The sequence below is a fragment of the Phoxinus phoxinus genome (genome assembly GCF_949152265.1).
Source record: "Phoxinus phoxinus genome assembly, chromosome: 2".
Classification (NCBI taxonomy): Eukaryota; Metazoa; Chordata; class Actinopteri; order Cypriniformes; family Leuciscidae; genus Phoxinus; species Phoxinus phoxinus.
The window spans coordinates 47,611,286-47,626,532 of NC_136877.1; positions in this window are offsets into that span (position 1 = coordinate 47,611,286).

Consider the following 15,247-nt stretch of genomic DNA (forward strand, 5'->3'; position numbering starts at 1 on the left):
GGCGTCAGTTTGGTTTGAAATGTGCTGGGGACAGAGACTGGGTACAATTTTATTTATTTTTTCGCTTTCGCGCAGGTCATGTTTTGAAAGACGATGTCCTGTAGCTTACTAATGTAAATAAATAAAAATGTATTCAAAAATCTGCTTCACATTTTCAGCAGGGCTGCGGAGCGGCTGTGGGTTGACTCCACACGGTTCTCATGTGCGTTAAAAAGCTTTACGTGGTTTAATGTACCTAAACAACGATTACCAAATTTCCCTCTCATATTGCTCCTCATAACCACTGAAAATGGTAAAAAAATCGAACCCGGAGTCCAATTATTACGGACGTTATCTGATATTAAGCGTTTCTGCTTCACATTTTCAGCAGGGCTGCGGAGCGGCTGTGAGTTGACTCCACGCGGTTCTCATGTGCGTTAAAAAGCTTTACGTGGTTTAATGTAGCCTACCTAAACAACGATCACCAAATTTCTCTCTCATATTGCTCCTCATGTTTATGAAATGTTATGATATATGTGTGATGTGTTTTTTAGCTCTTTTGTTTGAAATGGAAAAAATCTAGCTGCTATCTAAAAAAAAAAAAAAAAGGTTCGACTATCAGTCGACTATGGCAAAATCTAACGAATCAGATTCGACTATGAAAATCCTTAGTCGAAAACAGCCCTAATATTTATATATATATATATATATATATATATATATATATATATAAATATAGGTTATACTACAATACGTGTTTGTGCACGTGATATCAGAAAGCAACGGAACACACACATGACGACAGGAAGGTGACGGCGATGTGTAAATTAAGTTACCCCTCACACTTCTGCTAGTTTTACTGAGATATCTTATCCCATGCGAATATTATATTGCAGACGTCCTGTGGTAAAATTACATCATTCCATCTACCCTTGTCAAGCTAATCCCGTCCGAATAGGGCCTTAGTGTATATTATAAACTAATAGTTTTACAGTATTTTAATATACATTTATCATACACTATGTTGACACATATGTCCATCTCATGTTTAACTGTTTATGATTAATTATTTGCGTTCTCTGTTGAAGGAGGCTGTCTCCCCCATTGGTTCAACCGAAGGCACTTGTGCCAATCAATGCCTTATTTTATTTTCTTCTTTTATTGGGACGTTGTTACGTCATTGGACCTTCTTGATGGATTTTAATTTTAATTGGAAACAAGTTAGAGGCCCTGCACATGTTGCAACATATTGTAATACCAATTGTAAGTTTCTGTTTTACTTCGGGTATATTTTGATGGGTTTATGGGGACATAACAGATGCTTAAGTTAAAACCTCATGGTCCAGCTGTTTCTTTCACGCTAAACACCCCTCAAATGAGCCTTTTTCATACAGTTCATTTTAATGGTCTACATATTACAGTTTTGCACATATATGAATTTATGAAACAAATGCTAAACCTGTGATAGTAAAGAAGTCAATGATGTCATTAGGGCTGTCACTTTACGTTTGAAAATCAATTGCACAATCGATCGGACCAACCAAATAGGGAAAATAGGCAATCGGTTTTAACGGCCTTCTCTCGGTGTGCGTCCCGATACGCCCGCAGCGAACGCACATCACAGCAACTACAGGCTCTGACAAACACACATAACAGCAATTTATACTTTTGCATAATGTCTCTCTTTTTACAACAAAAATGTGAATTCTGCCGGTATTCAGACAGTCTCATGCATACAGATACAGATTCGGGCTACAATCGCCTATGTAGGCAATATTTGTTTGGCATTTCTAATCGTAAACACAGCCATGTTGAAGCCTGCAGTAATGTTTTTCATTGATGTTATGGCAGTCTACTCTGCTTATTGTTTTTCCGAGTATGTTGCACTCCGGTTTGTCATTGTGCACGAAACTTCACGCCAATAAATCATCAGAAATATTGCTGACTTGTGCGAGTCTCAAGCGCCCTCTTTACGTTCGTCCTAATGCCTGTGTTAGTTGTTTGTGGATTTACCTATATTTGGTGTTTAAAATGGAAACGTCTTTAGACATAGAAAAAATGCAAAATAAATGAACACTTATGTCTCAAAAATAAATAAATAAATTCACAAAAGTGACAGCCCTAGATGTCATAAATGCTATGTGTGGAAATTCAATAATTTCCAAGCATGACATTATTTTAACGTATTTTCATTTATTTGTAAATGAATTAAACCTAGATTTGTGTTGATAATAGATTTGTGTTGTGTAAATGTGTTGATTTGTCCTATATTGTCACTTCAAGGTCCGACTCAGGTTTACCTCATCGGCAGAATTGCTCTGTGAAACTCGGACCGCAGTTCTGACTCGTTGTTCGGTGGCAAAGGTCGAAATCAATACCAAGACTTTCCAGGATTTAATAATCAGTTTAACCCTTTAGTCGACTAAAATACCATCTGCCACCATATTGAAGACCATGTCAATCTCCTCAAAAGCTCTCCCTCCACCTGACTGCACACAGATTGAATATGTACATATTACAGGCACAGCAGGAACAAGGTCTTGAAAGAACGAACACGATGATGCCAGATCCACAGACTCAGTCTCAGTAAAACTCCCTGAATCTGCACAGACGTCTCACACAGCAGAGCGATCCTGTCCAGAGCCACACTGTACAAAAGAAAACAGTTAATCTTCTTGCTTCTCTGAAACCAAACAACTCTTTTTGTCCTTAAAAGGATCAGACAATACAGTGTACACAAGTTATGAACATTTCACCAGTTGTGGACGCACACAAGTAAACTTCAACTAATTTCAACTAGGAATACTGTAGTGTAACTCTTCTTTCGAAAGTTTACTTGAAATATAAAATATTAAAACATAACTTAGAAATATTCAATTAACTAATATTTTATGTAACTGTAGATCAATTCACAATTGATTATTTGTCAAATTATTTCAACGACTATATAGTGGAAAAGGCAACTTCTTAATTAAATCCTATAACATTAGGGCTTTTCCTACAACACACTATCTTTTGACCCTGGTGCAGATCAATAGATTAGGCTACCTTAAATAATATCATCATCATCAATATTATATATACTACATGATGCCATCAAGAACAATGACAACATGTAACAATGACAATCATGCAGCAACACATTTCTTCATATAATCAGGCACAATCACAGCAGTTTGGTGGTTCACCACATGTTTTTGTAGCTGGGAATACAGTTACATCATCGCCCCCCTTTCGGTTTTTCATTGCAAATTTAATGTCAGCATGTGATTTCATAGCCTGACTACGTCAGACTTCGTACTTCCGCTCAATTTCATTTCACTTCTGTACTTAGTCTGAGACATCGACATGTCTCTCAGTTTTCCTCCGGCCTGAAAACAGCCGGCCAATCAACGAACAGAGGGCGGGCTGAGAGCCGTGACGTAGACGCTAAGCGCCGAGTTTGAGATTGGGGAAATCGAAAACGACCGCGGATATGGAGACAAGGGATGCAATTCGCTCTGTTGTGGAGAATATTCCCGGCATTTCCAAACAGTGTCTCCTTTTTTTCCCAGTTCGTAAATATTGCCATGTCATGCTGTAATCTTGCAATTAAGTTGCAGCATTTCCGACAGACTCGAAATGAACAAAGAGCTGTGTTTGACAGAACTAATCCTAACTTTGACAGTTGGCTGCAAATATTTTCCTGTTTCTCTTTACTGTCAAATAATAGTTTAGAGGCCCCGATTGTGCCGTGGATGCGTAGATTTACGTCACATAATCTACAAAAGTCGTTGACAGCCATGTTCACTCCGGTATTTCTCTCGATGGTTTCGTTTTCGCATTATTTATAATGTGTTTACAGTGGCAGTTCGATGCTGCTGAGCTGGTGCATAACACAAGTCATAACCAAACGTTATGTGATTGGCTTACGGGTAACCAATGATTTTATACTTCAGACCAGAAAACTGGAGGCAGCCAATTCAAACCAACACAGATTGGGCTACATAATGAGCTTAAAATATCATCTTGTGTTGTTGTCGGTGCCATAATCGTCAGGCTTCCAATTTGAAATTTTATCGCATAATGTATTCTAAACTATTGTGATCGTATATGCAAATCATAGAGGATTCACAAATATTGTTGTGATTGATTGTGACTAGACTTTATGAAGAACCTGGTAAGAAAGAATAATGCCTGCATGCCTATTAAACAAAGTCTAGTTAGTCCAAAATGCAGCACCTAGATTTCTTACAAGAACCAGGAAGTATGACCATAATATTAATATTACAAAAAGATACCAGGTTCTACGTCAAAATGCCGGCTCATTATTGGCCGACGCTGTTCAAGTGAGCACCACGACACAGGAGTGTGGTGAAAATCAAGCTTTTATTGTCGTTTATGTGGTGTTTTTAATGCGAGTTAAGACAAACCATGTACAAATTCATCAGTCAACACAATTGTATTTTCTCCTTAAAACCAAAGATAGTTTCAAAAATGCAGATTGAAATCGCTGATGTTTCTGACGTCACAAACTACTTTGTAACCAATCAGGTCACCGTGTGATCATCAACGAGTGGATCTCTGAGCTGGTGTGAGTGAGTGGAGGCGGGGCTAACTTGCATATTCATAGACCACGTATACTACAGTAATTGACGCAAGGGTGTAGAGTTACATTCAAGCTATTTTAAAGCATGAAGAATTTTGTTTCAAGGAATTTTTTTTAAATATGTCATTTTGATGATCAAAGTTAAATTCGTTTTAAGGGATAGGCCTACAACTAATTGACCACAGGGGGACTTTAACTGAATAATCTCATGTCCGTATCAGAGATAGGCCTACTACTGGACCAATTCCTGATTTAAAAAGATGAATTTTGTGAGCATCGCAGCCTTCAAATAAATTAAGTTACAACTTAAAACACTGAGCACATTTCAATTCTATTATTGTACCAGTAAATCAGGGGAGAGCGCGAACGCAGTCCCCCACTACCAGAAATTATGCAGTCGAGATTCCCACATTTGGGGAATTCGCAGGGGTCAGCACAGCCGGAGTGCAATGGCTGAGCCTCGCCCTGGGTGAACCACCTTCATGATCATGGTGTCTCCCCTGCCAGGTAAGTATGAGTTGTACACGCTCCCTGTAGGCTCGCCACTGGAGGCAACATCATTCTCAACCACGGTGAGGCGCCACTTCACTTCACATGGTTCATCATCACAATCTACTCTAAACCCTCAATCTATACTCTAAACTCTGGATCTTGTTAAATCATTGGTCTTTTTTTTTTTACTGTCGTACCGTCTATAGACCCTTTTTGCGCTGACGTCACAATTAGGCCTATGTCACAGCGTTAGCTGGAGGCAAAACAAAGGGAAAACTGGAGGCAGCCAATACAAACCAACACAGATTCGGCTACATAATGAGCTTAAAAATATAATCTTGTGTTGTTGTCGGTGCCAGAATTGTCCGAGTAGAGGCTTCCAATTTGAAATTTAATCGCATAATGTATTCTAAACTATTGTGATCGTATATGCAAATCATAGAGGATTCACAAATATTGTTGTGACTGATTGTGACTGGACTTCTTGAAGAACCTGGTAAGAAAGAATAATTAAATATATAAAGTTCATAAATTAATTGGCTGCATCTGGACTTTCTGCTGCATCTTTTTCCTTTTAGAAAATATTCACATCTTTAAAATTGCACTGTAATGTCACTCTTTACATGGTCGTCTTCTGACCTTGGCGCTGACTAGGCAGAACTTCGGATCGTACCACACAAGACTTGTACGTGACCATTCAACACATAGTTATAGGCATCTAAAGATTTATACGCCCTCAGCTTCACTTTACGCTCAGTTTCTCTATCAGGAAGTGTAGATGTCAGGCCACTAGGGTTGGGCATCGTTTTGATTTGAACGATTCTGATTCCGATTCCGATTCTTCCTTTCGATTTCGGTTCTTTTCGATTCTCGATTCCGATTCTTTGAGGGGCGGAGTCATTTTATTTTGATCCGAATGTTCCAATACATATAAATAAAACATCTCCAGGTAACTAGCAGAGCATTCATGTCGTTCGTTTGATAAATAAGAGACGATCTAGCACTGAAATGTGCGATCATTGGCGCGGATACAGTGTTTTCTCTTCTGGCTCGCGCACACCGCACTGTCTTCACTCGGACGCGCGCTTCAATTCGTTGAGGAGACTCTCTATTCGTTCCGGTCAAATCACAAAATATAATGCACACAAACGTGTCCCTGCTTGATATACAACCACTGATGACAAGCATAATCGGTTTTGATGAGAAAAAAATAACTATACGTGTGCGGTTTAGAACCCAGAACATCTGAGACGCTTGACGAAAGTTCTACCACTGGACCATTAAGGTACACGTTAAATAAGTGCAGCGGATTTATGCATTTATTTATACAATAATTATTGGCACTGACAACATGTATTACATCTCATTAAACGACAACTTAAACCCCATGTACTATTTAAATCGATTGTTGGACTTAATGTTATTGTACATGTGATTTAGCATTGTATTACCAACCCCCACCTGTCCCACCCACTTTTTAAAACAAAGTTACGCCACTGGACACTCCTTGTTAATTTGTACACCATGCAGTTTGTCAAGTGTTGCACTGTGCGAGTGCCGACTCAGGCTTTTTTAAAGTGAAATAAAGCCACACTTTTGAGCGCCGCTTACCGTGCTCCAAGGCTGCAACAGAACAAGCGGGCGCGGCAAGCACTTTCGAAAAATCCGGTGGCCACTATGGAAACCAAAACTTGCGCGGAACCGATGATCGGAATCGAATTTTTTTTTCTAAACGATTCCAATGGCATCGTTATTTTTTAAACGGTTCCAAGTTGGAACCGGTTCTCGATGCCCAACCCTACAGGCCACTCAACCGAAGCTAATCCTATCAGATCGTCCATCCAATGAGTGAGTGTGTACGGGTCGGCCAATCTGGTTCCGTCAGTTAAAATAAACCTTTTCAGTTTTCACATAATTGCGGTCCTGGACAGTGAGTGACCTTACAAAATCAGATTTTGTCCACATTGTTAAAAGAACAAGCCAACAAAACTTGCTAAGTAGCGTTAGTGAAGCGGCCAGGGGAATCGTTCTGCCTCCACCTGAGCTCCGCCCACAACATTTTTTCAACTGAAAAGGGGTCTGTACACTGACTGTTGACAATTAGACCTTCCGACTAGCCGAGAGTCTATATTTCCTGAACACTCGACTGTAGATCTCTCTACCAACCATAGAGAGCCTAAGTCCCGCCCCTCCGCTTCCGGCTCATGGGACCTTATTTCGGGAAAAATATGTATGGAAGTCAATGGGGAGAGATAACTTATCTTTTTATTCCGTCTGAACTGTCCCCTGAACTACACATATGATGTTTGTCAATTTAAAAGGTAAATATGAAAGTCAAGAAAGTCGCAGTTTGTCATAAAACAGAAGAGTAACGTTTAGTTGTATGTGAAAATCGCTCGATGAACTACATCTCTCGTCTCGCACTATGTAGCCTACGTCACAAGATCCGTTGCTCGTATGTGTGTATTCTGGCTCAAAACACGAGTCAGGCATGACGGCGTAACGTTACGATTATAATGTAAGACTATAGAAAAAATGACAGACGTTAGCTTCAGTAAAGTTAGCTTCATTCATTGAGAGAAAAGGTATGACGTCGCATGTGCGCCTTCTGGGTTTGTAGTCTTTGTAATTACGTATTTTCATAGTCTTATACCTCAACCGTTTTACATCAAACTGCGACTTTCTTGACTTTAAAATGTATCTTTTAAATTGACAAACATCATATGTGTAATTCAGGGCACAATTCAAACGAGATCAAAATATTTGTTTTCTCTCGCCATTGACTACCATACAATATTTTTCCGAAATAAGGTCCCATGGTGGTCGACCGGAAGGGGAGGGACTTAGGCTCTCTATAGAGAAGACTTGACTCGACTCCACCAATCAGGCAAGAGACACATGTTTTGCATGTGAAATGGTGCAGTTACAGCATCTACCAGCAGGGGAAAAAGGGACTAATAAGCCAAATTGTGACCCACTGCTTTTGCACACAAAAGTTTATCATTGATAAAACCTACAGTTTCACATGCAGTTAATCACAAAGCTACTCAGCTGCATCACTACACAGCATTTTGTAATAAGCAAGCATTCCAAACATAATCATCATTCTACCTTTACTAGTACTTAGTATATGAGCACTAACAACATTTTTAAAACATCCATAATCAACATAAACTATTTCTAATAACCTCTGCTGCCACACAAGACTAAACTCATTTCTTTCATTAACCACTTTAGGGGGTGCACCGTTCCCGGAAGTACTGCAATACCGGGTCGATGCGTGGAGTGGACGGAGCAAGCCCCTATTCCATCTCCCTGATCCAAAAATCAATTTAATATATGGTGCCCGGGTAGGGCACGTATCAGATATTAAACTGATAAGAACAGATACTACACTTGATCTTAGCCAAAAGGCCGAGAAGCGATACCCACAAAAGGTCAGGAGTAGCAACTGCACTCTTTGAGACGGCAAATCTGATGATGGTAAGGTTGTTGTTTTGTTAGGCAAAATGTTTTTGTACAGAATGCAAGTTAACATTACTCAGACAAGGCTAGGGTCATAAACCCCCCTTACTTCAGCACCGGTCGTTCACACCTCAGATTTGAAAAAGGCTGAAGAAATGTGTGTAGAAAGCTGTGGTGAGGAGGCGGGAAGAGGGGAGGGGACAGTATGAGGGTGGAGGAGGGGTTCAAGCAAAATAACACAACTCAATAGACCTGCGTCACACTCACTACAGACATGAAAGAACATTACAATGTAAAAGAACATCCTTCGCTGATCACATAGTAAAAAGGGGGAGGTGTTGCTGTAATTTCTAGTAATATATTCAGTATTACTGAAAAGTCTAGTTTCTTTACAAGTGTTGGTGCTTAAATGTAACACCATCTAGTGTAAATGATAAATCTCGTTTGACATTTGTGCGGGCTACTGGCTACTAAGCCACCATACAGACTTAGTTTGCGGATTTTTTTTTTATCAGAGCTAGAGGTCTGCTACCCTCAGATAACTCGCACAGAGAATGATATATATTTGTGTACATAGTTGTGCAACTGCAAACTTTGTTTTGAAGTTTAATGTTTGGGTTCCAGGGAAATCTGTGACTGTCACCTTTTCAACCACATCAAAGATTCGTAATTAGTAAGTCCGTGCTTTTTCTCTCTTTTTTTCTTGCGTCGGGTTAAATGATTTCGGGTACGGGCTTAAGTTTAAAGCCTGTGCAGACCTCTAGTTAGTGCTGGCTGCAGACTAATTGTTGGTGATTTTAAAATCCAAGTAGATATGAAAAAGATGCATTAGAATTGGCATGTAGAGACATTCTGAACTCTATTGGAGTTAGACAACACGTGTCAGGACCCACTCATTATCGTATTCATACTTTTGATCTAATATTATCACATGGAATCAATGTTGATGCCATTGAAATTCTGCAGCAGAGCGATAACATCTCAGATCATTAGTCCCATGTATAGGGCTACTCCCTTTAGCCAAGGTTGAAAAGCCAACTGTGTGTTAGAAATATTGTAGAACTATCACTTCTGCCACTAAAAATTTAGAAATAATCTTCCTGATCAATTTCATCTCCTCGTCATCACAGAAAACTTAGAAAAACTCGATATTGCAACTGAAACTATTGACTCTTTTCCAGCACTTTAGACACACTTGCTTCTTTGCGCAAGAAAAAGATGAAAGAAAATAGTCCAATGCCGTAGCACAACGAGCAAACTCGGGACCTCAAGAGAACAGCCAGAAAAATGGAGCGTAGCTGGAAATTTTTTTTTCTTCTAATTATTGAGGTAAACTAACTATTAAAGAAAAAGTGTTTCTAATTATTGGGCAAAAAACCTCTGCACGTACTAACCTAGAGTACTTGTGACGAATAGTGTTGTCAAAAGACCCGGTACTTCGGTACCATTTCGGTACTAAAAAAATTAAATGGTTACGGTACCAGCTTTTCTTAAGTACCGGTGGTACCGAAGTATCGGGTTAATCCGGTTATTAGTTCGCTGTCCGAACGGTGCACAGTTGCGCGTCCTCTTCATAAACACACCGAGACATGGCGACCGGCGGCGCTGCTAATGCGGTGGCTCTGAATCCACTTGTTGACAAGAAAGGAGGAAAGAGCCGTTCATATAGCGCGTTTTTTGCACGTGCAAATTCGTTTTCCAGGCGGCAGGCGCGCCTCTGTTCATGGTTGCATAGCAACGGCAGACGCAACGGGAAAGCACGCGCTTGTGGAAATGAGAAAGCGGTGCAAACTGCGCTCTCCATGATGACGAGGAAGTATAATCAAAGAATTATTGATTTCTAGCCCTTGCATTAGCTTTACTACTAGATATATTAATTGAGATGAGAAATAAAAAGCCGCCCTGTACAGCTATGATCAGCTGTTCGGCCGAACTTTCCATGTTGTTACGGAAAGGCCGCTGGTTTTTGTCACATGACCTGTTGAGATGCTTCTATTATAAGCCGCGCGCCTACATTTGAAGTAACGAATTTGCACACGCATAAAACGCGATATGTGAACGGCCCCTAAAGTGGTATCGTGTGCGGTTGTATCTAGTTTAAAAGGCCTTTTAAATATGACCGCAGTTTTGAATTGAATAAAAGGACAGTCAAGTCAAATAAAACACGTTTTATCTCCCGTTTAGTTGGTAAACAATAAGATACCATTCATTAATGTTAGCAGAGTAGCTACACAGACAACACACGAAATACTGTTTCGTTTTCACAACTACCAGTCTCTCTGACTGGCACACTTTATTCAAACAAAGACACCTGCATTCATTCAGCCACTGATTAGGTCACATGACCTGGGTCACGAAGGGGGAAAAAAACAAACAGGAAAAACAAATACAAATGAGAGCATAATATTTGTACATCTTAACACCCCCACTTGCTCTCACATTTCTATTTTATCATTTTTGACATAAATATACAAAGTTCATACACCAAACATAAACGAGTCAAATTTCCTTAACTTAAGCTTTGTTGCTGGTTTTGTTAGTACATCTGCAACCATCTCATCAGTTGGACAGTACTCCAGACTAACCCTGCCCTCCTTTATTACAGACCTCACAAAATGGTACTTGATGTCCACATGTTTACACCGCTGTCTATACACAGGATTTTTTGCTAATGCTATGGCACCCTGATTGTCTTCATAGACTCTAGATTCATATTTCAAACCATCAAGGTTTTCTAGCAATTGCTGTAGGTATAAACACTCCTGTACAGTCACAGCCAATGCCATATACTCGGCCTCACAGGTGGACAGTGCAACAGTAGGTTGCCTTTTGGTCTTCCATGAGACCAATGGACCATTTTTGTTTAGGCTAATACAGTAACCCGTAGTACTCCGTCTATCAGTTACATCAGCTGCCCAATTCGCATCGCTGCATGCATCAAATTTTCATTTGCACCTTTTCTGTAGCACAGTTCTTTGACTTGTGTCCCTTTCAAATACCTCAAAACATGTTTGACAGTAGTCCACTGTTCTGTGGTTGGCCTATTAAAATACTGTGACAGTTTACTAACTACAAAACTTAGGTCTGGCCTTGTACATGTTGCCAGGTAGATTAAGCTACCTACTACCTCCCTGTATTTTCTGACATCACTCATTTCCTCAGCATCATCAGTGTAATTTAGTTTTTGTTCGCAGGGAGTAGCTCTGGACTTACAATTTTCCATGTCAAATCTTTCAAGTATTTTCTCAATATACCCCTGTTGTGACATTTTAACACAATCAAAATCTTGCTCATAATCAATACCAAGAAAATGTGTCAATTTTCCCAAGTCCTTCATTCTAAATTTTGCACTGAGCATCTCTTTCACACCATCAAGTGCATTCACATTGTTGGCTGCAATAATCAAGTCATCAACCCATATGATTATGAAAACTTTCTCAGTTTCTGTAACTTTTGTGTAAACACAATGATCAGCTGGATTTTGAACAAACTTGATTTCACATAAATACTCATGCAACATTCTGTTCCAGTTCCTGCCCGACTGTTTAAGTCCATACAGTGATTTTTCCAATTTATACACCAGTTTTGTATTACCTTGAGATTTTACCTCGTAACCCTCTGGTTGTTTCATATATATGTCACACTCTATTGGCGCATGTAAATACGCGGTCTTCACATCCATCTGATGAACAATCAAATCTTCCTGTACTGCTTTTTGTATTAACACTCTGATGCTTGTTATACTGGCAGTTGGAGAAAAAGTCTCATCATAGTTCACACCTCTCTCTTGACTAAAACCTTTGGCAACATATCTTGCTTTGTATTTGTCTGTTCCATCACTATTCTTCTTGATTGCATATACCCATTTACCCCCCACTAATTCTTTACCGTCAGGTAGATTGGCCAGGGTAAAAGTTACACTTTCCTCTAATGATTTAATCTCTTCATCCATAGCCTTAACCCACTCATCTGCATTCACGGATGTCACAGCTTCTTTGTATGTTTGGGGTACATTGCATACAAGCCTGTAACAATAATCAATGTCAGCTATATCATCCTCAAAACCACAAACATAATCACTTAAATAACCTGGCTTTTTTCTCTCTCTGGCAGGATTTCTCCTCTGTTCAGGTTCACCTTCATCTATTTGTGTTTGGTTCTCGCACACTTCTGGCTCTTTTACGGTGACATGTTCCTGAGAACTTTGCAGATTAACTTCGGGACCTTTTCCCGATTCTCTAGGATTATTCCTGACCCCAAAATCATCATAATCATCATCAATCAGTGTCACGTCTGCCTCAGTCCTCATTTTGGGTACAAATTCAACTAGTCTGCGTTTCTGTATTTTCTTGCTGTCTGGATAGTAGATCATGTATGCAGGACTATTCTTGTCATATCCTACAAAAATGCCTCTCTCACACCTCGAGTCTAGCTTCCCTCTGTCGTGTTGGTAAGCGTAACATGCTAACCCAAACTTCTGCATCCTAGAAATGTTCGGTTGCCTGCCTGTTAACATGAAGTAAGCTGTCTGTTTAGTGCGGTTGTTGAAACATCTGTTTCTCACTACAGCAGCTGTCTGGACTGCATAGGTCCACAGTATCTTTGGTAACCCGCTTTCTATTAACATGCACCTAGCCATGTCGAACAAGGTTCTCCAATTTCGTTCCGCAGTGCCGTTTTGGTGTGGAGAGTATGGTGCAGAGGTCTCATGTCTAATACCATTTCTACTCAACAATGCCTGGTACTCTCTTCCTGTGAACTCTGTCCCATTGTCAGACCTGATGCATTTAACTTTCCCATATGGAGCCATATCTGCGAGGAATTTTTCTGTGGCGGTCATTGTGTCACTCTTGCTTTTCAAAAAATATACAAACACCGCACTAGAATAATCATCTGTGAAAGATAATGCATATTTATGTCCGTCTTTGGACATTGGGTCTATAGGCCCTGCCAAATCGGTGTGTACCATTTCTAGAGCTGCTTTGGCTCTTGCATCTGGCGCTCTGTTTCTAGTCTCAATAAACTTCCCTTGCGTGCAAATCTCACAACGTGGGATATGTTTGTCCGCTCTACTCTTAATTTCCATACCATCAACAACATCCTCCAGCTTAATTATATCCCCATAGTTGCAATGACCTAATATCTCATGCCATGTCTGCAAATCATAACATTTTTTACATTGGTCAACACATTCATTGTCTATTGTGTGCAAATAGTACAGTTTGTTGTGCACGTGTATGGGGAATTCAGTACCGTCTTTATGTAGCAGGACGTTCTTCCCTTCTCTGAAGATCACCGTTGCTCCGTTCGAGGTGGCTGCCTTCACAGAGAAGATGCCCTGTGGATATGATGGGATGTACAGCGCGTTTCTTAGTGTTGTTTTGAAACTTCGTCCTTCGCTGTCCACCAAACATACTACTGCGTCCCCTCTGTGTTTGGCGACTCCGTTACACCTCGTGCCATCTGCTAATTCCACGCAGTGTGTGTCAGCCTTAAAACTGCTGTCAAACCTCTGGAACTTTGCGATGTCTGTGATGATGTGTGTAGTTGCGCCTGCATCCACCATTAGGCCTCTTCTCTTTTCCTCATGCCTCCCCATCTCAGCGTCGCTTGCCCGAAAGACATACTCCCGGTCACCCGTCTCCTCGGACACTTTCCTCGCGTTATCCCGCTGCCTTCTCCGTCTGCAGGTTGCATCGCGGTGAGTGGTACTTTTGCATTGATTGCACCACTGTTTACGCTGGCATGTTCTTGCTTTATGGCCTTTTGTGCCACACCTGTAACAGACAATGTCTGCACTTACAGCACAGTCAGAAAAAGTGGATTTCGTTCCAAGCTGCGCTCTTGCTTTCATTACATTGTCCCCGGACGAAGTGCGCATATTTTCAATGTCTTCATAACTTCGGAGCTTTGTTTTAAATTCGGCAAAAGTCATTTTTTCGTCGCTCTGAGTAACGTGGATAGAAAATGGTTTAAATGTTTCTGGAAGTCCTTTCAAAACCATTGCTATTAAGAGTCCGTCACTCAGATTCTCATCTGCATTTCTCAAAGCAGTGATTGCAGTCTCAGCTCTGATGACATATTCCGTAACACTCTCACTGGGCGACTTTTGCAGTGAAGTTAGCTCTGTGTACAAGCTTATTACCCGGGGCTTCCCCTTCCCGGCATAATATCCCCGCAAAATCTCCAACGCCGCACGTCCGTCGTCTGCTGCTTCTCTCATGACCAGCGAAAGACTTTTGTCATCCAGGAACTGTATCAGCTCTGCATAGGCTTCAGCGTTTTTCGCCGTGTCTTCCTCATCTTCGTCAGAAGGTTCATTTAAAATAGTCTCCTTCAGTCCTTGCAGACAAAGGTGACCCAAAAATTTAGTCTCCCATAACTCATAATTCCTCTCATCTCCGTCGAAGACTAGTCTTGACCAGCGGCTCGTTGTTACCGCTGCCTTTTCCCTCCTACTCATGTCAGTAGGTCTCTTCTCACTCTCAAACTTAAACTCGGGTACACGCAGTTTTCGTTGCGACTTTCACCCGGCGTCTTAATACCCAAACTGTACGTTATCTGGGCCCATAACCTGTTAGCAGAGTAGCTACACAGACAACACACGAAATACTGTTTCGTTTTCACAACTACCAGTCTCTCTGACTGGCACACTTTATTCAAACAAAGACACCTGCATTCATTCAGCCACTGATTAGGTCACATGACCTGGGTCACGAAGGG